Source organism: Syngnathus scovelli, chromosome 2 (genome assembly GCF_024217435.2).
Source record: "Syngnathus scovelli strain Florida chromosome 2, RoL_Ssco_1.2, whole genome shotgun sequence".
NCBI lineage: Eukaryota > Metazoa > Chordata > Actinopteri > Syngnathiformes > Syngnathidae > Syngnathus > Syngnathus scovelli.
In genome coordinates this window covers 20,872,456-20,894,984 of record NC_090848.1, presented here as the reverse complement: position 1 = coordinate 20,894,984, position 22,529 = coordinate 20,872,456, and the positions used below count along the sequence as shown (strand labels likewise).

The 22,529-nt window shown below is 56.5% G+C and overlaps 2 long non-coding RNA genes across 2 annotated transcripts; both read right to left on the bottom strand.

Annotated features, from left to right (window-relative positions):
* Positions 1–349: 349 nt before the first annotated feature.
* LOC125989068 (uncharacterized) lies at positions 350–3,486 on the bottom strand. Its single transcript, XR_011086554.1, has 3 exons — positions 1,595–3,486; positions 1,308–1,426; positions 350–1,167 (listed from the first exon to the last, which is right to left on the bottom strand). It is a non-coding gene; the product is annotated as an uncharacterized lncRNA (long non-coding RNA).
* Positions 3,487–3,791: 305 nt separating this feature from the next.
* On the bottom strand, positions 3,792–6,002 carry LOC125989069 (uncharacterized). Its single transcript, XR_007488591.2, has 5 exons — positions 5,928–6,002; positions 5,557–5,790; positions 5,095–5,201; positions 4,678–4,846; positions 3,792–4,487 (listed from the first exon to the last, which is right to left on the bottom strand). It is a non-coding gene; the product is annotated as an uncharacterized lncRNA (long non-coding RNA).
* Positions 6,003–22,529: the final 16,527 nt, after the last annotated feature.

Sequence of the window (22,529 nt, the reverse complement as noted above, 5' to 3'; positions counted from 1 at the left end):
GCTGCCGGCCAACGTCTGGAATTTAAGGGCGTACTCCGCGACCGATCGGCTACCCTGACGCAGCGTCGCCAGTTCCTCGGCGGCGTCTTCGGCGGCGGATCCCAGGTCGAACAGGAAGAGCAATTCCTCTGCGAAGGCGTCGAAGGAATCGCATGCCGGGGCCATCCGTTCATACTCTGCCAAACCCCATAGCCGCGCCTCGCCCGTGAGGTGGGTTAGAACGAAACCGACCTTGGCTGATTCTGACGCAAACGTGACGGGCTGGAGGCTGAACATTATGCGACAGTTGATCACAAACGCCCTCACGTGCTTTGGATCGTTGTTGAACTTTTCGATGTTGCCGAGGCGGGGCTCCGGGACGTCCACGAGCCTCCTGGCCTCGGCAGACGGGCGGTGCGGGGGTGCCGTGACAGCCGGGGACGCAGCCACCGACAGTCTCTGGAGGGCTTGGGCCATCTCCTGCTGCTGCAGCTGTTGTTGCTGACCAACCTCGATCAGGTTCCGGATGTCGGCGGACAGGCTGCTGATGGCGGTCTCGGCTCGCTCCAGTCGGCCCAATGCCGTCTCGTCGTTCGCTGACTGCATCGTATTGGCCAGTCTGTACTGTTAAGGATCGGACAGTACAGCCAAGTGCGTAACGACGGACTTTATTTGAAGGGGATGATGGGAACAGCTGGCGCTGGAGCGGCGATCGGGCTGGAGAGGACAACGGTTCTGCGAGGGTTTCGAGTAGTCAAGTGAGTCAATTCTCTCCGGGATTGATGAGTGAAGCAGCATCAAGGGACAGAATGGCACTCGGGTCTGCGCTGGCGGCGCTGATATAGCGCTGTCCATGAACCCGTGGCAGGTGACGGTGATCCCACTGACAGGGGGGCGTGGTCCCGTCGCAGGTGGCACCAGCACGTGACAAACAGTAGACACAGACAGGGAGAAACACACGGGCAGGGCTTAAATACACAGGGTAACAAGAGGAAGCAGGTGACAGACATTACGGTAACGAAAGGGGTGTGGCCGAGCGAAGTGCAGGCCGAGCGTGCTGTGGCACGGGCGTGACAGACTCTTTCCATTCCATAAATTAGTCATTGCAAATGAGTCAATATAGGAAACCTTTTCCACGCTGATTTGGTTGCGTTTGTTCACCAACAACAGGAGGTACGCGTTAATAACCTGTAATTGAAACGGCAAACAAATTGAAACAGAAAATATTCTCCACCCCCCAAAATAAATACAGTGCTGCCAATTAAGACTTGAAACAAAACAGTCAAACCGAGAAACCTAAGTTTTCAGATATGAAAACATAATTTTACCTCAGATTCCAGCTCAGATTTGGGTCCAACGTTCATAATGTCCCAAAAGAACAATTTGTACGCTCCGATTTTTGATAGGAGAACATGAACGTGCTTTCCCTTCCAGGCATCTTGAACGTCTGCCAAAAATAAGTCAGAACAATACCTCAAAATGCAATTGGAAATGTGTTTCATTCCATAGCAGCAAGTGGCACTTATAAAACACTTTGTTAGTACAAGACCTATGTGCCACACATCCATAATGTATGTTTTAATATGTTTACAGTTTTATCATGAATACATCTTACATTTGTCCACATTTTCCCTCCTTTGTCTAAAAGTCAAAGACAGTCGTGGTGGTGTTGCAGTATTAAGAGCAGGGGAAAAGGGAGCCGTGGCTGGAGGAGCTGTGGCTGAAGGAGCAGTGGCAGAGGGGGTGGTGACTGGGGGAGCCGAGGCTAGAGGAGCAGTGGCAGTGGGAGCGGTGCTTGGAGGAGCTGCGGCTGGTGGAGCAGTGGGAGAGGGAGCGGTCGTTGGAGGAGCTGCGGCGGGAGGAGCAGTGGGAGAGGGGGCAGTGGCTGGAGGAGATGAGGCTGGAGGAGCAGTGGCAGAGGGAGCGGTGCTTGGAGGAGCTGCAGCTGGTGGAGCAGTGGGAGAGGAAGCGGTGGTTGGAGGAGCTGCGGCGGGAGGAGCAGTGGCTGGAGGAGCAGTGGCTGGAAGTGCTGAGGCTGGTGGGGATGGTGACTGTGTCATCCAGGAGGATGCTCCTTTTTTGTTTTCATACCTATGAGGCACTCTTTGTTTATTTTCTTTGTATGGTTTTAGGTGGTCAATGTTTATTTTGGGGACCAAGGCTCCATTCTCATCCTGGAGGTCAGCTGTCTTACCCTCAATCGCCACAATTTTGTATGGCCCCAAAAAATTGGGGTTCAATTTTCCTCCCTTTCTTTGTTGAGACCTGATATTTTGTCTTAGAACAAGATCTCCTATGTGTACAGTTGGTGTGGTCCCTGAGATTGTTTTTGGGTGCCTTGTTTTTTCCTGCGCTTTTCTAATGTGCTCTCTAACTTGCTCAAATAGTTGGTCTTGTCCGTTATGGTTTTGTGCCATAACTTCCATCTGTAACGTCTCGCCCCCAACTGCTCCACTATGTGTCTGTTGTCTTGGTTTCTGTCTGTGTGCTCGCCCCTCCCCTCCTGTGTGCCCATGATCAGTGTGATTGTTCCCACCTGCCTCTCGTTACCTGTCTTGTATAAAAGTCCTGTCTGCCCCTCTCTCCCTGTCGGATCATTGGTTTTGGTTTTGGTTTTGGTTGCTGTCGTTCGGTGTTGTCGTCCTGTCTTGGTGCCGTCATGTCCTGCTGTCTTCTTGTTCCACGTCCCGGTCAGTCAGTCAAGTTATTGTTTAAGTCATGTCAGTTTACCGAGTCTGTATTTTGAGTTGCTTCAATAAACCCTGGTCCAAGCTGCACTTGGTCGTCCTGCTCCATGCTCCACCCGACCGTGACAGAATGATCCGACCATCACAACGACCAGCGCTTGGACCCCCCTCCACCACCAGCTCCCGCTGCGACGCCCGATCGTCGTCCGAGCTTGTTCCAGCGCCATGGGCTTGCAGCTGCCATCGGATCTTGCTCCAGCGACGCTGGACTCACGGCCGCCATCGGAGTTCCTCCCGGCACCATTGCCTCTGCGACCGTCGTCGGACTTCGCTGCCGCGACGCCGGACTCACGGCCGCCATCGGAATTCCCCCCCCGGCGTCATCAGACTCACGGCCGCCATCGGGCTCCACCCCAGCGTCGCAGGACCCGCGAACGTCGCCAGACATCCAAGCCAGCTGCGTCGGACCCGCGATCGTCCCTGGCTCCACTCCCACTGCTGCGGCGCGTGATGGCTCTTGCCGCCGCGCAGAGCCCCGCCTTCCGAATGTCGCCGATCACTGTACGGACTTTGTGAGTGGCCGCCGATCGCGGTACAGACTTCCCAAGTCGCCGCCCCAGTGCGGTTGTGTTTCCCCGAGTTTCCGCGGAGTGCGGTTCTGTTTCCCCAAGTCGCCACCCGTGTGCGGTTGTGTTCCCCAAGTCGCTGCCCGAGCGCGGTTCTGTTCCCCGAAGTCGCCGCCCGAGTGCGGTTCTGTTCCCCAAGTCACCGCCAGAGTGCGGCTCTGTCCCCTAGGTCACCACCAGAGTGCGGCTCTGTCCCCTAGGGCGCCGCCGGAGTGCGGCTCTGTCCCCTAGGTCGCCACTAGAGTGCGGATCTGTCCCCGCAGTCGCCGCCCGAGTGCGGTTCTGTCCCCGAAGTCACCACCCGAGTGCGGATCTGTCCCCGCAGTCGCCGCCCGAGTGCGGATCTGTCCCCGCAGTTGCCGCCCGAGTGCGGTTCTGTCCCCGAAGTCGCCGCCCGAGTGCGGTTCTGTCCCCGAAGTCACCGCCGGAGTGCGGTTCTGTCCCCGAAGTCGCCGCCGGAGTGCGGTTCGGTTCCCCAAGTCGTCGCCCGAGTGCGGTTCGGTTCCCCAAGTCGCCGCCCGAGTGCGGTGCGGTTCGGTTCCACAAGTCGCCGCCCGAGTGCGGTGCGGTTCGGTTCCCCAAGTCGCCGCCCGAGTGCGGTGCGGTTCGGTTCCCCAAGTCGCCGCCCGAGTGCGGTGCGGTTCGGTTCCCCAAGTCGCCGCCCGAGTGCGGTGCGGTTCGGTTCCCCAAGTCGCCGCCCGAGTGCGGTGCGGTTCCCCTAGTTTTTTTTTTTTTTTTGGGACGTCGGGAGACGTCCCTTGTGGGGGGGGTTCTGTCACGTCTCGCCCCCAACTGCTCCACTATGTGTCTGTTGTCTTGGTTTCTGTCTGTGTGCTCGCCCCTCCCCTCCTGTGTGCCCATGATCAGTGTGATTGTTCCCACCTGCCTCTCGTTACCTGTCTTGTATAAAAGTCCTGTCTGCCCCTCTCTCCCTGTCGGATCATTGGTTTTGGTTTTGGTTTTGGTTGCTGTCGTTCGGTGTTGTCGTCTTGTCTTGGTGCCGTCATGTCCTGCTGTCTTCTTGTTCCACGTCCCGGTCAGTCAGTCAAGTTATTGTTTAAGTCATGTCAGTTTACCGAGTCTGTATTTTGAGTTGCTTCAATAAACCCTGGTCCAAGCTGCACTTGGTCGTCCTGCTCCATGCTCCACCCGACCGTGACACCATCCCCACCACATCCTCCACAGTGCCATCAACCTTCAGAAAAGGCAAACATTTGCTGTCATGATTAAAGTGTCAACAAGTGTTAGTTTTATATTTGTGTTTTACAATTAAGATGTACCTAAACAAATTCAACAAGCAAATTGTCCTTGATCGTATAAAAACTTCTCCATGATACTGTATATCCTTGTAATGGATCATGGATCTTGATGTGCCAAAATCTTACCTCGTAGTGTTCTGGCACTTGAATGGGGTAGCGTGCCTCTCTGCCGAACATTAGAAAGTAAGGCTAGTACTTTGTTGTCATTTGTTTTTTGGTCCGCAAACCAAACATAACTGCATCCAAATATTCATCCCGCCTTTCTGGATGCTGACAAACCACTTTGCTCAGAGCTCTAAAAAACAAAATCAGTTTTAAAATTGCGCTGGTGACAGTGTTGTTGTTTTTTTATTAATTTTGGAGAATTGTATATAAATGACTCCAATGACAATTTTTCAACCAAAATGTGTTTTTTCTGACCTAACAGTTTTTATAGTGCATGTTATTTACTTTGAAAGTGCCTTGAAAACAAAAACAAACTCATGAGCGACATCATAACAAGAAATTGTCAAAGATTAATGTGGGTAAATGAAATATACTCACCTTTGAATTGTTCCATTTAATTTTTCCACCAACCCATTAGTTTGAGGGTGGTATGGTGAGCAAAGGCTTCTTTTTATGTCAAGCATTTCACATACTCTCTTGTTGATCTGCAGTTGCCAGGGGAAAGAATAAGTAATTGAGTTGGGCAATTTTGCAGTGAAATAGTGTTTGAGAATGTGAGCTTAACAGCATCACTACACTGGCTTTGCATCACAAATACACAGAAGGAAAATACTACAACACCCACAAGTGCAACAGTCACAAAACACGGACAAAATACAATGAGCAGTAAGAAACTTTTTATTTTTTATTTTACTCCAGCTATTTTATGAAGTTCGACATCCTTTCGTTGCTTTCATTGGCCACACAAAATAAAGTTGCAGGCCAGATATGCCCTCAGGGACTTGTATTTGACAGCTATGATGAAGATAATTTCTGCCAAACACTGTATGTAGTACTTACTGCATTGACAAATTCTTTGCCTTGATCTGTCAAGATCCTTTTTGGCGACTCAAATTGGTAGACGAATTTTAGGATACAGGCGGTAACATCAGCAGCAGACTTCGACCTCAATGGATAGGCTTGAGGCCATTTCGTGAAATAATCGACCATCACGCAAATATATTGGTATCCATCTTTTGTCTGAGCCAGTTTGCCAATGAGGTCCATGCCCAAGAGTTCAAATGGCTGAGACACCTAATAAATAAATATTTATAAAAACAAATTGTGTTAAACTGATGTTGCTGAGAAAAATAGTTATATAAAGTATGCCACATACAAAATACTATATACATCTTGGGTCAAAATAGAGAACATTATTTGGATTAACTGACCTGTATAGGCATGACCTCTGTTGGGCTTTTTATTGATATGCCGGCTGCCTGACATTCGGTGCACTGGGACACCTGACAATGGCAGGTTTTGTGGAAAAGTAGTCATTGTTAATAAATGCATGCAAATAGAAGGGGAAGATCTTAGATAATCATTTTGAATTGTTTGCAAAAGATACAAAGGAATAGTTTCATTCATTATGTTTGCAGGCTTAAAAAAATGAACAAATAAGTATACTCTTTTTGTATTGTTTACATACCCACTCATTAATGTCAACAGACATCGCTTGCCAGTAATATCTCAGAGAGATGCTGTGTTTTGTTTTATTTTGCCCGGCGTGTGCCCCTGCCGGGCTGGCATGAAAACTCTTAAAAATTTCATTTGCCTCTTCAGCACCACAGACAACCTTCACTTGGACTGCCTGGCCTGTGCCTTTTTGGCGGCAATAATACAGCTCCCCTCCTGAGTCGAAGTAAAAATAAAGACTTAGACTTAGACTTAGACTTAGACTCAACTTTATTAATCCCTTGGGATTACTCCTTCAGGGAAATTCTGTGTCCAGTAGCAGTAAAATACAAAATACACAAGAAAAACACAAGAGATCAAGATATAAAGAAGATGCAGAAATACACACAGTGCAAGAGTTAGCAATGAAATGTAAAAGAGGCAAAAAGATAAACTAGGCAAGAAAATTGAGGGAGGTAAAAACACTACACAGTAGTTGCCATAATATTGCACATTGTATATTGACGTGAAGAATGTGTACAGTTGTTACAAGCATCTCCATGTCCCTGTTCATGTCCATGTCACCTCCTCCCCCCCAGTGAGGAGTTGAATAGCTTGATGGCTTGGGGGACAAAGGAGTTCTTCAGTCTGCTTGTCCTACAATTGGGGAGGAGCAGTCTCCCACTGATCCGGCTCCTCTGAATAGTGATGACAGTGTGCAGAGGGTGACTGACATTGTCTATAATGTCCAACAGTTTTTTCAGTGTCCTTGCCTCTGCCACCCTCGCCAATGAGTCCAGCTTCTTGCCGATCAGAGAGCCGGCTCGCCTGACCAGTTTGTCCAGTCTGGAGGTGTCCTTCTTGGATGTGCTGCTGCCCCAGCACACCACGGTGTAAAACAGGACACTGGCAACCACAGACTGGTAGAACATCTCCAAGAGTTTGTTGCAGATGTTAAAAGAACGTAGTCTCCTCAGGAAGTACATCCTGCTCTGTGTCTTCCTGTGAAGGTGGTTGGTGTGAGTTGACCAGTCCAGTTTCTTATCCAGCCACACCCCAAGGTACTTGTAGGAGTCCACAGCCTCCACCTCAGCCCCCTCCAACAGTACGGGCCTAGGCTTAGGCCTGTTCCTCCCAAAGTCTATGACCAGCTCCTTGGTCTTGGAGATGTTGAGCTCCAGTTGGTTGGCACGGCACCAGGTGGCGAAATCCCCCACCAGGCTCCTATACTCCTCCTCTCTATTGTCCCTGATACACCCGACAATGGCTGTGTCATCCGCGTACTTCTGTATGTGACACAGCTCAGAGTTGTAACAGAAGTCTGAGGTGTACAAGGTGAAGAGTACAGGGGCCAGCACTGTGCCCTGTGGGGCTCCAGTGCTACTGACCACAGTGTCAGAGATGGTGTCTTTTAGTCTGACGTACTGTGGCCTGTCTGTGAGGTAGCTGGAGATCCAGGTCACCATGTATGGGTCCACTCCCATCCTGCCCAGTTTGTCTCTGAGCAGGGGGGGCTGGATGGTGTTGAACGCACTGGAGAAGTCTAGGAACAGAATCCTCGCTGTGGCGCTTCCCTTATCCAGGTGGGAGTGAACTCGGTGCAGTAGGTGGAGGATGGCGTCCTCCACTCCAACATCTGACTGGTATGCAAACTGCAGGCAGTCCTGAGCATGTCGCACTTGAGGTCTGAGGAGACCGAGGAAGAGCCGCTCCAATGTCTTCATCAGGTGTGAAGTGAGTGCCACCGGCCGAAAGTCATTCAGTTCACTGGGCCGGGTCTTTTTAGGAACCGGCGTGATGCAGGATGTCTCACGTTGAACGTTGAATTAGCACCATACTTGTGGTAATTCATGAAGTACTCACTCAATACACCTAATTGCAAATTTGCTACTTGGACAAAAAAAAAAAAAAAACAGTTTCATAATATATCAAATGTTCACTCAATGGGTCTACAACCAAATATGTTACTTTAGTTTGATAATTTATCAAATATTTACTCAATAGATCTACAAATAGTTACTTGAAAAAAACATTAGCTTGAGTTGCACTCAACAAATTCAACAATTTCCTTCATAGTGAGGTGTGTTATATATATTGCGTTCAACATTTTATAAGTCAATTATTTGTGTTATAGAGTAATTACTCTAAAACTTAAGTTTCTGCTTTTCTTCTCAATACGTACTTCTCCTTCTTCGTAATACCATTTGGGTATTCACGTTTTGTTTTGTAGGCAATAATTTGTTCGTAAATAGTTGGGTCCATCGTGCGGCAGCGTATTGTTGTCAGAAAAAAAATGGCGAAATGACGTGAAGTGCGCACTTACAAAGTGGGGTAAAATGGGTGCTTCGGTGACAAGTTTGAATTCAAGACAATATTGTTTGACCAACAAAGAAAAGAAAACATTATTATCTATTTGTTTATTTATTTATTTAACATCCAATATTGTAAAGTTATCAGTGTACAAATCATTTATTTACATTTACACCGTTTTAAATGGGGGGGAACATATTCTCACAGGGCACCCATGAGGATATGTTCCCCCCCTGTAACTTGGGCTACAGACTCAAGGTCTGTCCGTATTAGTACTGTTTATTGAATTATATCTTGCAAAATTATCAATGAAGTTAAGAAGTTAAATGTCTTAATATTGTTGTCGGGCCAATTAGTGGCCCAACAACGTTATTAAGACATTATAACTGTCATGCGGTCACGTTTATTTTTCCGGATTTCTGTCTTGTCTGTGTCGTAACTTCACTTCCTGTTTTATTTTGTCATCCCTTCCGTTTCAGTTCGTGTTTCCTTCCTCTGTTTTCGGTTGTCTTGTATTCCCTGATCCCGATTGTGTGCACCTGCGTGGTTGGCGCTAATTGTCAGCACCTGCGTCCCAGCCCTTTTGTGTGTATTTAGTCCGTGTCTTCCCCTTGTCTTGTGCCAGTGTGTCTTGCCTCGTCCCGACCACCAGCCCAGGTAGGAAAGCTGGGTCAACAACTGCAGGACGTGCTCTCGCTTTTAAACGTGGGACCAGCAGCGACCTCCAGCACACCCGCTGCTTCCCCCGTGACTCACCTTGCCTTAGCTCCTATGACCGGCGGTGCCAGACTGGCTCCTCCAGAACGCTACTCCGGCGAACCCGGCCTTAGCCGGGCCTTTATTACCGAGTGCGAGATGCATTTTGAGAGGTCCCCGGCGGATTTCCCCACCGAACGCTCCAAGGTGGCCTATATGGTATCGTACCTGACGGGAAGGGCCCGCACGTGGGCCACGGCGGAATGGGCCAGGGATTCCATCTCCTGTCGCTCTCTCCCCGCTTTTGTCGGGGCTCTGCGTACGGTGTTCGACCCAATCTCCGCTGACCGAGAGAAGGCTCGGCAACTCTGTCAGATATCCCAGGGACAAGAGACCGTCGGGGATTACGCCATCCATTTCCGCACGCTGGCCTCGGAATGCGGCTGGAACGCGACGGCGCTGTATGACATCTTCCTCTGAGGCCTTTCTGGATCCAGGATCAGCTAATTCCCCTGGATCTTCCCACCGATCTCGACGCCCTCATCGCTCTGGCTATCCGCACCGACAACCGGCTGCAAGAGTGGAGGAAACACCGCGGAAGCAGGAACGCCCCCGCCTTCGTGCCAGTAGCCGTTCCTTCCGCCCTAGACGCGAACCGCCCCAGGCCGGACGGGGATCGGCAGCACCAGGAGTCGGAACCGATGCAGTTGGGCAGAGCAAAGTTGACAGAGGAGGAGAAGATATTCCCGCCAAGCCCGCTGGTCACTCTTTTTCAATCGATTTAACTTTACTCTTTCTTACAGACCGGGATCCAAAAACACCAAGCCTGACGCGCTCTCCCGTGTCTACAGCCCAGGTCCGGAAGTTAAGAAGCCCGAACCCATTCTGCTCTCCTCATTGCATGGTAAGAGCAGTGACCTGGCCTATCGAAGGCCTGGTGCAGCGGGCCAATGGCAACGAACCACCCCCTAGTGGGTGCCCTGTGAACAGACTGTTTGTTCCCGATCAATTACGGTCCCAAGTTGTCCATTGGGCTCACACCTCCAGACTCTCCTGTCATCCGGGCATGCGCAGAACCCTGTTTGTCGTCCAGCGATTCTGGTGGCCCTCCATGGGGGCAGACGTCAGAGAATACGTCTCAGCCTGTCCCGTCTGCGCCCGGAATAAGAACTCCCACGGCGCCCGTATGGGGTTGCTGCATCCCCTCCCCATTCCATCGCGTCCGTGGGCAGAGATCTCCATGGACTTCGTCACAGGGCTTCCGGCCTCAAATGGGCGAACAACCATACTCACTGTTGTAGACAGATTCTCGAAGATGGCTCACTTTATCGCTTTGCCCAAGCTGCCGTCCGCTAAACGATTTTGTAGGCTCATAGGGGCAACCGTGAGTCTCACATCGGGCTATCATCCGGAGGCGAACGGGCAAACAGAACGCATCAACCAACAGTTGGAGACGGGTCTCCGCTGCCTTGTCTCCCAAAACCCCTCCTCGTGGAGCAAGAACCTCACCTGGGTGGAGTATGCCCACAACTCCCTGCCCACCACGGCTACAGGTATGTCACCGTTCAAGTGTGTGTATGGCTACCAGCCCCCAGTCTTCCCTGACAGTGAGCCGGAGGTGACGGTGACCTCGGCCCACGCCTTGGTGCGCCGCTGTCGTCGTGTCTGGTCGGCGGCGCGGGCCACGCTGATCCGCCAGGGGGACCGTGTCAAGCGGATGGCTGACCGAAGGAGACGTCCGGCGCACGTGTACCAGCGGGGTCAACGTGTTTGGCTGTCCGCCAAGGATCTTCCCCACCGGGGGGACTCCAGGAAGCTAGCGCCTCGCTTTGTGGGTCCATTCCCCATCGCCAAGGTCGTGCACCCGGCCGCGGTGCGTCTCCGTTTGCCCAGGTCCCTTGCAGTCCACCCCACCTTTCACGTCGGGAAGGTCAAGCCGGTAGTGGACAGTCCGTTGGTGCCAGATCCTGCGCCGCCTCCGCGGACGGTAGGTGGTGGGACGGCCTACACGGTGAAAGAACTGTTGGACGTGCGCAGAAGGGGCCGGGGCTGGCAGTACCTGGTGGACTGAGAGGGTTATGGGCCTGAGGAGCGGCAATGGGTGCCGCCTAGTTTTATTTTGGACCCGGGGCTGTTTGAGGACTTTTATGCAGCTCACCCTGAGGCTCCTGGGCCGTCTGGGATCCGGCCCTGGGGGGGGTTATGTCATGCGGTCACGTTTATTTTTCCGGATTTCTGTCTTGTCTGTGTCGTAACTTCACTTCCTGTTTTATTTTGTCATCCCTTCCGTTTCAGTTCGTGTTTCCTTCCTCTGTTTTCGGTTGTCTTGTATTCCCTGATCCCGATTGTGTGCACCTGCGTGGTTGGCGCTAATTGTCAGCACCTGCGTCCCAGCCCTTTTGTGTGTATTTAGTCCGTGTCTTCCCCTTGTCTTGTGCCAGTGTGTCTTGCCTCGTCCCGACCACCAGCGATTCCTTGACGTCCGAACTTCCAGTAAGATTCCTCCTTTTTGTCTCGCCACAGAGCGACGCCTTTTGTTAGTGCCTTGTTCCCCATAGCCCTTTTTGTCTCGCCCGAGTGCGACGCTTTTTGTTTGGACTTTTTGCCGAGTGTTTCCCTCGCAAGAGGCGCCTTGAGTTGTATTTTTTGATCATCATTTGTTGGAATAAATCAGAGAAAAGAAAGACTCTGCATCTGAGTCCTCCGCCTTGTTCCCTGCCTGATAATAACAATTTTATTAAAAAACTCAATTTGCATTAATTTTGTTCTTTACACATTTTATTGAAATTATTGACAGACGTGCACTGATAACTTTACAATATTGGATGTTAAATAAATAAATAAACAAATAGATAATAATGTTTTTTAATAAAGTTTAAAGTCATTATTTTTTATGTATGTTATATGATAAAGAAACAAAGTTGTTTGACCAAAATAAGGCCAAAGACATTGATAAAGTGCAGTAATAACAGTATCACTGCACAAATCATCAGAAAAAAACAGTTGGAGTCTAGGACTCACCGTTCTCAAAATATGGGGGGGGGGGGAAACATATCCTCACGGGTGCCCCGTGAGGATATGTTCCCCCCCTGTAACTTGAACTAGGAATGACAGAACCTGTTTAAATTTGCCACACTACCTGAGCAAACCCCCAGGAAGACAGAAAAATAACAGTCGGAGTCTAGGACTCACCGTTCTCAAAATAAGGGGGGGGAACATATCCTCACGGGGCACCTGAGGGGCTCCAGTGTTGGTGGTCAGGGTGTCAGATGTGATGCTCCCCAGCCTCACACGCTGTCTCCTGTTGGTCAGGAAGCTGGTGATCCACTGACAGGTGGAGGCAGGCACCGCGAGCTGGATGAGCTTCTGTTGGAGGATGTCAGGAGCGATGGTGTTGAACGCCGAGCTGAAGTCCACAAACAGGATCCTGGCGTACTTTCCTGGGGTGTCCAGGTGTTGCAGGATGTAGTGCAGGATGTAGTGCAGTCCCATGTTGACCGCATCATCCACCGACCTGTTTGCCCGGTAGGCAAACTGGAGGGGGTCCAGCAGGGGGCCCGTGACATCCTTCAGGTGGTTCAGTACTAACCTCTCGAAAGATTTCATGACCACAGATGTCAATGCAACAGGTCTATAGTCATTCATACCTGTGATGGCGGGCTTCTTGGCCACTGGAACGATGGTGGAGCTCTTGAAGCACGAGGGCACCTCACACAGCTCCAGGGAACGGTTGAAGATCCGTGCAAAGTTGGGCGCCAGCTGCTCAGCGCAGACTAAGTGCGAGAGGTGGTGTTTTTACTCGCTGCGTCCGCCAGAGCGAGGCAATTCCCCGCCACGGCGGCACCGGCAGCTTCCGAGCGTCTCCCCGAGCGCTCGGAAGTCCGTGCGGGGGGAAGATGAGAGCCGTGCGAGGTACCAGGTGGAGCCGGACGGTCACCGGCGCCGCTCGCCGTGCGTGCCGGCCGCCAGAAGTCGAATGCGGCCCCGCGATCTCATACGCGATGCTTGTAAAGTGCCGAACCGCTGGGCCGGGGCTATTTTCGCCCACTTGGCGCATGCGCACGGCCTTTCGGCGGTGCCGGGCGGCGTGTGCGAGTGCACCAGCCGCTGGAAGTCCAATGCAGCCCCGCGATCTCATCCGCTGTGCTTGTAAAGTGCCGAACCGCTGGGCCGGGGCCATTGTCGGCCACTTGGCGCATGCGCATGGACTTTCGGCGGTGCCGGGCGGCGTGCGCGAGTGCACCGGCCGCTGGAAGTCGGATGCGGCCCCGCGATCTCATCCGCGGTGCTTGTAAAGTGCCGAACCGCTGTGCCGGGACTTTTTTCGGCCACTTGGCGCATGCCCACGGCCTTTCGGCGGTGCCGGGCGGCGTGCGCGAGTGCACCGGCCGCTGGAAGTCGAATGAACCTCCGCGATCTCATCCGCGGTTCTTACAAACAGCCGATCCGCTCGTCTTGGAGCTATTTCCGGCTACCCGGCGCGCGCTCACGGCCTCCCGGTGGTCCCGGTCGCCTCCACGAACCGTTAAAAAAATGTCAAGTGAGCCTACCTTAAGAGAGTTAGAGTTACTCCCGCCGTTCGGCCGCTTAAAGTACCACGGGAGGCGTAGCAACGCGAGAGTGTGCGCTAAGTGCGAGAGGTGGTGTTTTTACTCGCCGCGTCCGCATGAGCGAGGCAATTACCCGCCACGGCGGCACCGGCAGCTTCCGAGCGTCTCCCCGAGCGCTCGGAAGTCCGTGCGGGGGGAAGATGAGAGCCGTGCGAGGTACCAGGTGGAGCCGGACGGTCACCGGCGCCGCTCGCCGTGCGCGCCGGCCGCCAGAAGTCGAATGCGGCCCCGCGATCTCATCCGCTGTGCTTGTAAAGTGCCGAACCGCTGGGCCGGGGCCATTTTCGGCCACTTGACGCATGCGCACGGACTTTCGGCGGTTCCGGGCGGCGTGCGCGGGTGCACCGGCCGCTGGAAGTCGGATGCGGCCCCGCGATCTCATCCGCGGTGCTTGTAAAGTGCCGAAACGCTGGGCCGGGACTTTTTTCGGCCACTTGGCGCATGCCCACGGCCTTTCGGCGGTGCCGGGCGGCGTGCGCGAGTGCACCAGCCGCTGGAAGTCGGATGCGGCCCCGCGATCTCATCCGCGGTGCTTGTAAAGTGCCGAACGGCTGGGCCGGAACTTTTTTCGGCCACTTGGCGCATGCCCACGGCCTTTCGGCGGTGCCGGGCGGCGTGCGCGAGTGCACCGGCCGCTGGAAGTCGAATGAGCCTCCGCGATCTCATCCGCGGTGCTTACAAACAGCCGATCCGCTCGTCTTGGAGCTATTTCCGGCTACCCGGCGCGCGCTCACGGCCTCCCGGTGGTCCCGGTCGCCTCCACGAACCGTTAAAAAAATGTCAAGTGAGCCTACCTTAAGAGAGTTAGAGTTACTCCCGCCGTTCGGCCGCTTAAAGTGCCACGGGAGGCGTAGCAACGCGAGAGTGTGCGCTAAGTGCGAGAGGTGGTGTTTTTACTCGCCGCGTCCGCATGAGCGAGGCAATTACCCGCCACGGCGGCACCGGCAGCTTCCGAGCGTCTCCCCGAGGGCTCGGAAGTCCGTGCGGGGGGAAGATGAGAGCCGTGCGAGGTACCAGGTGGAGCCGGACGGTCACCGGCGCCGCTCGCCGTGCGCGCCGGCCGCCAAAAGTCGAATGCGGCCCCGCGATCTCATACGCGGTGCTTGTAAAGTGCCGAACCGCTGGGCCGGGGCTATTTTCGGCCACTTGGCGCATGCGCACGGCCTTTCGGCGGTGCCGGGCGGCGTGTGCGAGTGCACCGGCCGCTGGAAGTCCAATGCGGCCCCGCGATCTCATCCGCTGTGCTTGTAAAGTGCCGAACCGCTGGGCCGGGGCCATTTTCGGCCACTTGAGGCATGCGCACGGACTTTCGGCGGTGCCGGGCGGCGTGCGCGAGTGCACCGGCCGCTGGAAGTCGGATGCGGCCCCGCGATCTCATCCGCGGTGCTTGTAAAGTGCCGAACCGCTGGGCCGGGACTTTTTTCGGCCACTTGGCGCATGCCCACGGCCTTTCGGCGGTGCCGGGCGGCGTGCGCGAGTGCACCGGCCGCTGGAAGTCGAATGAGCCTCCGCGATCTCATCCGCGGTGCTTACAAACAGCCGATCCGCTCGTCTTGGAGCTATTTCCGGCTACCCGGCGCGCGCTCACGGCCTCCCGGTGGTCCCGGTCGCCTCCACGAACCGTTAAAAAAATGTCAAGTGAGCCTACCTTAAGAGAGTTAGAGTTACTCCCGCCGTTCGGCCGCTTAAAGTGCCACGGGAGGCGTAGCAACGCGAGAGTGTGCGCTAAGTGCGAGAGGTGGTGTTTTTACTCGCCGCGTCCGCATGAGCGAGGCAATTACCCGCCACGGCGGCACCGGCAGCATCCGAGCGTCTCCCCGAGCGCTCGGAAGTCCGTGCGGGGGGAAGATGAGAGCCGTGCGAGGTACCAGGTGGAGCCGGATGGTCACCGGCGCCGCTCGCCGTGCGCGCCGGCCGCCAAAAGTCGAATGCGGCCCCGCGATCTCATACGCAGTGCTTGTAAAGTGCCGAACCGCTGGGCCGGGGCTATTTTCGGCCACTTGGCGCATGCGCACGGCCTTTCGGCGGTGCCGGGCGGCGTGTGCGAGTGCACCGGCCGCTGGAAGTCCAATGCGGCCCCGCGATCTCATCCGCTGTGGTTGTAAAGTGCCGAACCGCTGGGCCGGGGCCATTGTCGGCCACTTGGCGCATGCGCACGGACTTTCGGCGGTGCCGGGCGGCGTGCGCGAGTGCACCGGCCGCTGGAAGTCGGATGCGGCCCCGCGATCTCATCCGCGGTGCTTGTAAAGTGCCGAACCGCTGGGCCGGGACTTTTTTCGGCCACTTGGCGCATGCCCACGGCCTTTCGGCGGTGCCGGGCGGCGTGCGCGAGTGCACCGGCCGCTGGAAGTCGAATGAGCCTCCGCGATCTCATCCGCGGTGCTTACAAACAGCCGATCCGCTCGTCTTGGAGCTATTTCCGGCTACCCGGCGCGCGCTCACGGCCTCCCGGTGGTCCCGGTCGCCTCCACGAACCGTTAAAAAAAATGTCAAGTGAGCCTACCTTAAGAGAGTTAGAGTTACTCCCGCCGTTCGGCCGCTTAAAGTGCCACGGGAGGCGTAGCAACGCGAGAGTGTGCGCTAAGTGCGAGAGGTGGTGTTTTTACTCGCCGCGTCCGCATGAGCGAGGCAATTACCCGCCACGGCGGCACCGGCAGCTTCCGAGCGTCTCCCCGAGCGCTCGGAAGTCCGTGCGGGGGGAAGATGAGAGCCGTGCGAGGTATCAGGTGGAGCCGGACGGTCACCGGCGCCGCTCGCCGTGCGCGCCGGCCGCCAGAAGTCGAATGCGGCCCCGCGATCTCATACGCGGTGCTTGTAAAGTGCCGAACCGCTGGGCCGGGGCCATTGTCGGCCACTTGGCGCATGCGCACGGACTTTCGGCGGTGCCGGGCGGCGTGCGCGAGTGCACCGGCCGCTGGAAGTGGGATGCGGCCCCGCGATCTCATCCGCGGTGCTTGTAAAGTGCCGAACCGCTGGGCTGGGACTTTTTTCGGCCACTTGGCGCATGCCCACGGCCTTTCGGCGGTGCCGGGCGGCGTGCGCGAGTGCACCGGCCGCTGGAAGTCGAATGAACCTCCGCGATCTCATCCGCGGTGCTTACAAACAGCCGATCCGCTCGTCTTGGAGCTATTTCCGGCTAATCGGCGCGCGCTCACGGCCTCCCGGTGGTCCCGGTCGCCTCCACGAACCGTTAAAAAAATGTCAAGTGAGCCTACCTTAAGAGAGTTAGAGTTACTCCCGCCGTTCGGCCGCTTAAAGTGCCACGGGAGGCGTAGCAACGCGAGAGTGTGCGCTAAGTGCGAGAGGTGGTGTTTTTACTCGCCGCGTCCGCATGAGCGAGGCAATTACCCGCCACGGCGGCACCGGCAGCTTCCGAGCGTCTCCCCGAGCGCTCGGAAGTCCGTGCGGGGGGAAGATGAGAGCCGTGCGAGGTTCCAGGTGGAGCCGGACGGTCACCGGCGCCGCTCGCCGTGCGCGCCGGCCGCCAGAAGTCGAATGCGGCCCCGCGATCTCATACGCGGTGCTTGTAAAGTGCCGAACCGCTGGGCCGAGGCTATTTTCGGCCACTTGGCGCATGCGCACGGCCTTTCGGCGGTGCCGTGCGGCGTGTGCGAGTGCACCGGCCGCTGGAAGTCCAATGCGGCCCCGCGATCTCATCCGCTGTGCTTGTAAAGTGCCGAACCGCTGGGCCGGGGCCATTGTCGGCCACTTGGCGCATGCGCACGGACTTTCGGCGGTGCCGGGCGGCGTGCGCGAGTGCACCGGCCGCTGGAAGTCGGATGCGGCCCCGCGATCTCATCCGCGGTGCTTATAAAGTGCCGAACCGCTGGGCCGGGACTTTTTTCGGCCACTTGGCGCATGCCCACGGCCTTTCGGCGGTGCCGGGCGGCGTGCGCGAGTGCACCGACCGCTGGAAGTCGAATGAGCCTCCGCGATCTCATCCGCGGTGCTTACAAACAGCCGATCCGCTCGTCTTGGAGCTATTGCCGGCTACCCAGCGCGCGCTCACGGCCTCCCGGTGGTCCCGGTCGCCTCCAGGAACCGTTAAAAAAATGTCAAGTGAGCCTACCTTAAGAGAGTTAGAGTTACTCCCGCCGTTCGGCCGCTTAAAGTGCCACGGGAGGCGTAGCAACGCGAGAGTGTGCGCTAAGTGCGAGAGGTGGTGTTTTTACTCGCCGCGTCCGCATGAGCGAGGCAATTACCCGCCACGGCGGCACCGGCAGCTTCCGAGCGTCTCCCCGAGCGAAGAAGGCGTTCTCGTGCAAGGTCTCCACCCACTTCAAGGACAGCAAGGACGCACGTAGCCTTTGGCGGGGCATTCAGACCATCACGGACTACAAGCCCGCGCCGAGGAGCTGTGAGGGCGACGTCCGTCTGCTGAACGATCTGAACCGCTTCTTTGCTCGCTTCGACGCCCAGAACAGCACTTGCCCGCTGAAGACCACTCCCCCCCCACACGAGCAGCCCCTGCGCCTCTCTGCCGACGGTGTGAGGAGGGCGCTTGCCGCTATTGACACCCGTAAGGCGGCGGGCCCTGACAACATCCCGGGTCGAGCGCTGAAGGACTGCGCTGGGGAGCTGTCGGGTGTCTTCACGGACATCTTTAACGTTTCCCTGCAGCAGGCCATCGTCCCCTCGTGTTTCAAGGCTGCCACCATCGTTCCTGTGCCGAAGAAACCTGCACCGTCCTGCTTCAATGACTACCGCCCTGTGGCACTGACGCCCATCATCATGAAGTGCTTTGAGCGGCTGGTCATGGAGCACATCAAGTCCGTTCTCCCCCCCACCATTGACCCTTTCCAGTTTGCGTACCGTGCCAAGCGGTCCTCTGAGGATGCCATCTGCTCTGCCCTCCACTCGGCCCTCACCCATCTGGAGAGAAAGGACTCATATGTGAGGTTGCTGTTTGTGGACTTCAGCTCTGCCTTCAACACCATTGTGCCGCAGCGACTCATCTGCAAACTCGACGAGCTGGGCCTCAGCACCTCCCTCTGCAACTGGATACTGGACTTCCTCTGTCAGAGGCCTCAGGTGGTGCGTGTTGGCGACAAAATCTCCGCCAGCATCACGCTGAGCACGGGGGCCCCCCAGGGCTGCGTGCTCAGTCCATTACTCTTCACCCTGCTGACGCATGACTGCACTGCGACCTACAGCGACAACCGCATAGTGAAGTTTGCTGACGACACGACTCTGGTGGGTCTCATCACAAAGGGCGACGAGACTCGGTACAGGTCGGAGGTTGACCTTCTGACCACGTGGTGCAGGGACAACAACCTCCTGCTAAACGTTAATAAGACCAAGGAAATCATTGTTGACTTCCGGAAGGGTCACACAACACACCTGCCGCTGATCATCGATGGTGCTGTGGTGGAGAGGGTGAGCTGCACCAAGTTCCTGGGGGTGCACATCAGTGAGGACCTCTCCTGGTCCGCAAACACCTCGTCACTGGCAAAGAAAGCTCAGCGCCGCCTGTACTTCCTGCGGAAGCTCAGGCGTGCATGTGCTCCTCAGGCAGTCCTGTCTACATTCTACCGTGGCACTATTGAGAGCGTCATCACCAGTTGCATCGCTGTCTGGGGTGGTAACTGCACTGAACAGAACTTGAAGGCCCTGCAGCGCATAGTGAATACGGCTGGTAAGATTATTGGTGCTTCGCTCCCCTCCCTGAAGGACATTTACACCTCCCATCTCGCCCGCAAGGCAACCTCGATTGCCAGAGATGTGAGTCACCCGGCTCACCCTTTGTTTGACCTTCTGCCCTCAGGGAAGAGGTACAGGAGCCTGCGCTCCCGCACCACCAGACTTGCCAACAGCTTCTTTCCCCAGGCTGTTAGGGCCCTGAACTCGCTACCCCCTTCTGCGTAGCGTGTGGCACTGTTGCGCTATTTTCAGGAATGTCTGCTGTACGCGCACTTGATCCTTTTTTTTCTGCTCCTCTTATTTATTTATTTATTGTTGTGTTATTTATTCATTATTTATTCAGCACGCTTTTGTTATACTTGTTACTTGTTTGTCTGTTGTGAGCCATGTCTTGTCACCGTGGGATAGGGGGGAACGAAATTTCGGTTTCTTTGTGTGTCTTTGGCATGTGGAGAAATTGACAATAAAGCTGACTTTGACTTTGACTTTGACTTTTTGGAAGTCCGTGCGGGGGGAAAATGAGAGCCGTGCGAGGTACCAGGTGGAGCCGGACGGTCACCGGCGCCGCTCGCCGTGCGCGCCGGCCGCCAGAAGTCGAATGCGGCCCCGCGATCTCATACGCGGTGATTGTAAAGTGCCGAACCGCTGGGCCGGGGCTATTTTCGGCCACTTGGCGCATGCGCACGGCCTTTCGGCGGTGCCGGGCGGCGTGTGCGAGTGCACCGGCCGCTGGAAGTCCAATGCGGCCCCGCGATCCCATCCGCTGTGCCTGTAAAGTGCCGAACCGCTGGGCCGGGGCCATTTTCGGCCACTTGACGCATGCGCACGGACTTTCGGCGGTGCCGGGCGGCGTGCGCGAGTGCACCGGCCGCTGGAAGTCGGATGCGGCCCCGCGATCTCATCCGCGGTGCTTGTAAAGTGCCGAACCGCTGGGCCGGGACTTTTTTCGGCCACTTGGCGCATGCCCACGGCCTTTCGGCGGTGCCGGGCGGCGTGCGCGAGTGCACCGGCCGCTGGAAGTCGAATGAACCTCCGCGATCTCATCCGCGGTGCTTACAAACAGCCGATCCGCTCGTCTTGGAGCTATTTCCGGCTACCCGGCGCGCGCTCACGGCCTCCCGGTGGTCCCGGTCGCCTCCACGAACCGTTAAAAAAATGTCAAGTGAGCCTACCTTAAGAGAGTTAGAGTTACTCCCGCCGTTCGGCCGCTTAAAGTGCCACGGGAGGCGTAGCAACGCGAGAGTGTGCGCTATGTGCGAGAGGTGGTGTTTTTACTCGCCGCGTCCGCATGAGCGAGGCAATTACCCGCCACGGCGGCACCGGCAGCTTCCGAGCGTCTCCCCGAGCGCTCGGACGTCCGTGCGGGGGGAAAATGAGAGCCGTGCGAGGTACCAGATGGAGCCGGACGGTTACCGGCGCCGCTCGCCGTGCGCGCCGGCCGCCAGAAGTCGAATGCGGCCCCGCGATCTCATACGCGGTGCTTGTAAAGTGCCGAACCGCTGGGCCGGGGCTATTTTCGGCCACTTGGCGCATGCGCACGGCCTTTCGGCGGTGCCGTGCGGCGTGTGCGAGTGCACCGGCCGCTGGAAGTCCAATGCGGCCCCGCGATCGCATCCGCTGTGCTTGTAAAGTGCCGAACCGCTGGGCCGGGGGCATTGTCGGCCACTTGGCGCATGCGCACGGACTTTCGGCGGTGCCGGGCGGCGTGCGCGAGTGCACCGGCCGCTGGAAGTCGGATGCGGCCCCGCGATCTCATCCGCGGTGCTTGTAAAGTGCCGAACCGCTGGGCCGGGACTTTTTTCGGCCACTTGGCGCATGCCCACGGCCTTTCGGCGGTGCCGGGCGGCGTGCGCGAGTGCACCGGCCGCTGGAAGTCGAATGAACCTCCGCGATCTCATCCGCGGTGCTTACAAACAGCCGATCCGCTCGTCTTGGAGCTATTTCCGGCTAATCGGCGCGCGCTCACGGCCTCCCGGTGGTCCCGGTCGCCTCCACGAACCGTTAAAAAAATGTCAAGTGAGCCTACCTTAAGAGAGTTAGAGTTACTCCCGCCGTTCGGCCGCTTAAAGTGCCACGGGAGGCGTAGCAACGCGAGAGTGTGCGCTAAGTGCGAGAGGTGGTGTTTTTACTCGCCGCGTCCGCATGAGCGAGGCAATTACCCGCCACGGCGGCACCGGCAGCTTCCGAGCGTCTCCCCGAGCGCTCGGAAGTCCGTGCGGGGGGAAGATGAGAGCCGTGCGAGGTTCCAGGTGGAGCCGGACGGTAACCGGCGCCGCTCGCCGTGCGCGCCGGCCGCCAGAAGTCGAATGCGGCCCCGCGATCTCATACGCGGTGCTTGTAAAGTGCCGAACCGCTGGGCCGAGGCTATTTTCGGCCACTTGGCGCATGCGCACGGCCTTTCGGCGGTGCCGTGCGGCGTGTGCGAGTGCACCGGCCGCTGGAAGTCCAATGCGGCCCCGCGATCTCATCCGCTGTGCTTGTAAAGTGCCGAACCGCTGGGCCGGGGCCATTGTCGGCCACTTGGCGCATGCGCACGGACTTTCGGCGGTGCCGGGCGGCGTGCGCGAGTGCACCGGCCGCTGGAAGTCGGATGCGGCCCCGCGATCTCATCCGCGGTGCTTGTAAAGTGCCGAACCGCTGGGCCGGGACTTTTTTCGGCCACTTGGCGCATGCCCACGGCCTTTCGGCGGTGCCGGGCGGCGTGCGCGAGTGCACCGGCCGCTGGAAGTCGAATGAACCTCCGCGATCTCATCCGCGGTGCTTACAAACAGCCGATCCGCTCGTCTTGGAGCTATTTCCGGCTACCCGGCGCGCGCTCACGGCCTCCCGGTGGTCCCGGTCGCCTCCACGAACCGTTAAAAAAATGTCAAGTGAGCCTACCTTAAGAGAGTTAGAGTTACTCCCGCCGTTCGGCCGCTTAAAGTGCCACGGGAGGCGTAGCAACGCGAGAGTGTGCGCTAAGTGCGAGAGGTGGTGTTTTTACTCGCCGCGTCCGCATGAGCGAGGCAATTACCCGCCACGGCGGCACCGGCAGCTTCCGAGCGTCTCCCCGAGCGCTCGGACGTCCGTGCGGGGGGAAAATGAGAGCCGTGCGAGGTACCAGATGGAGCCGGACGGTTACCG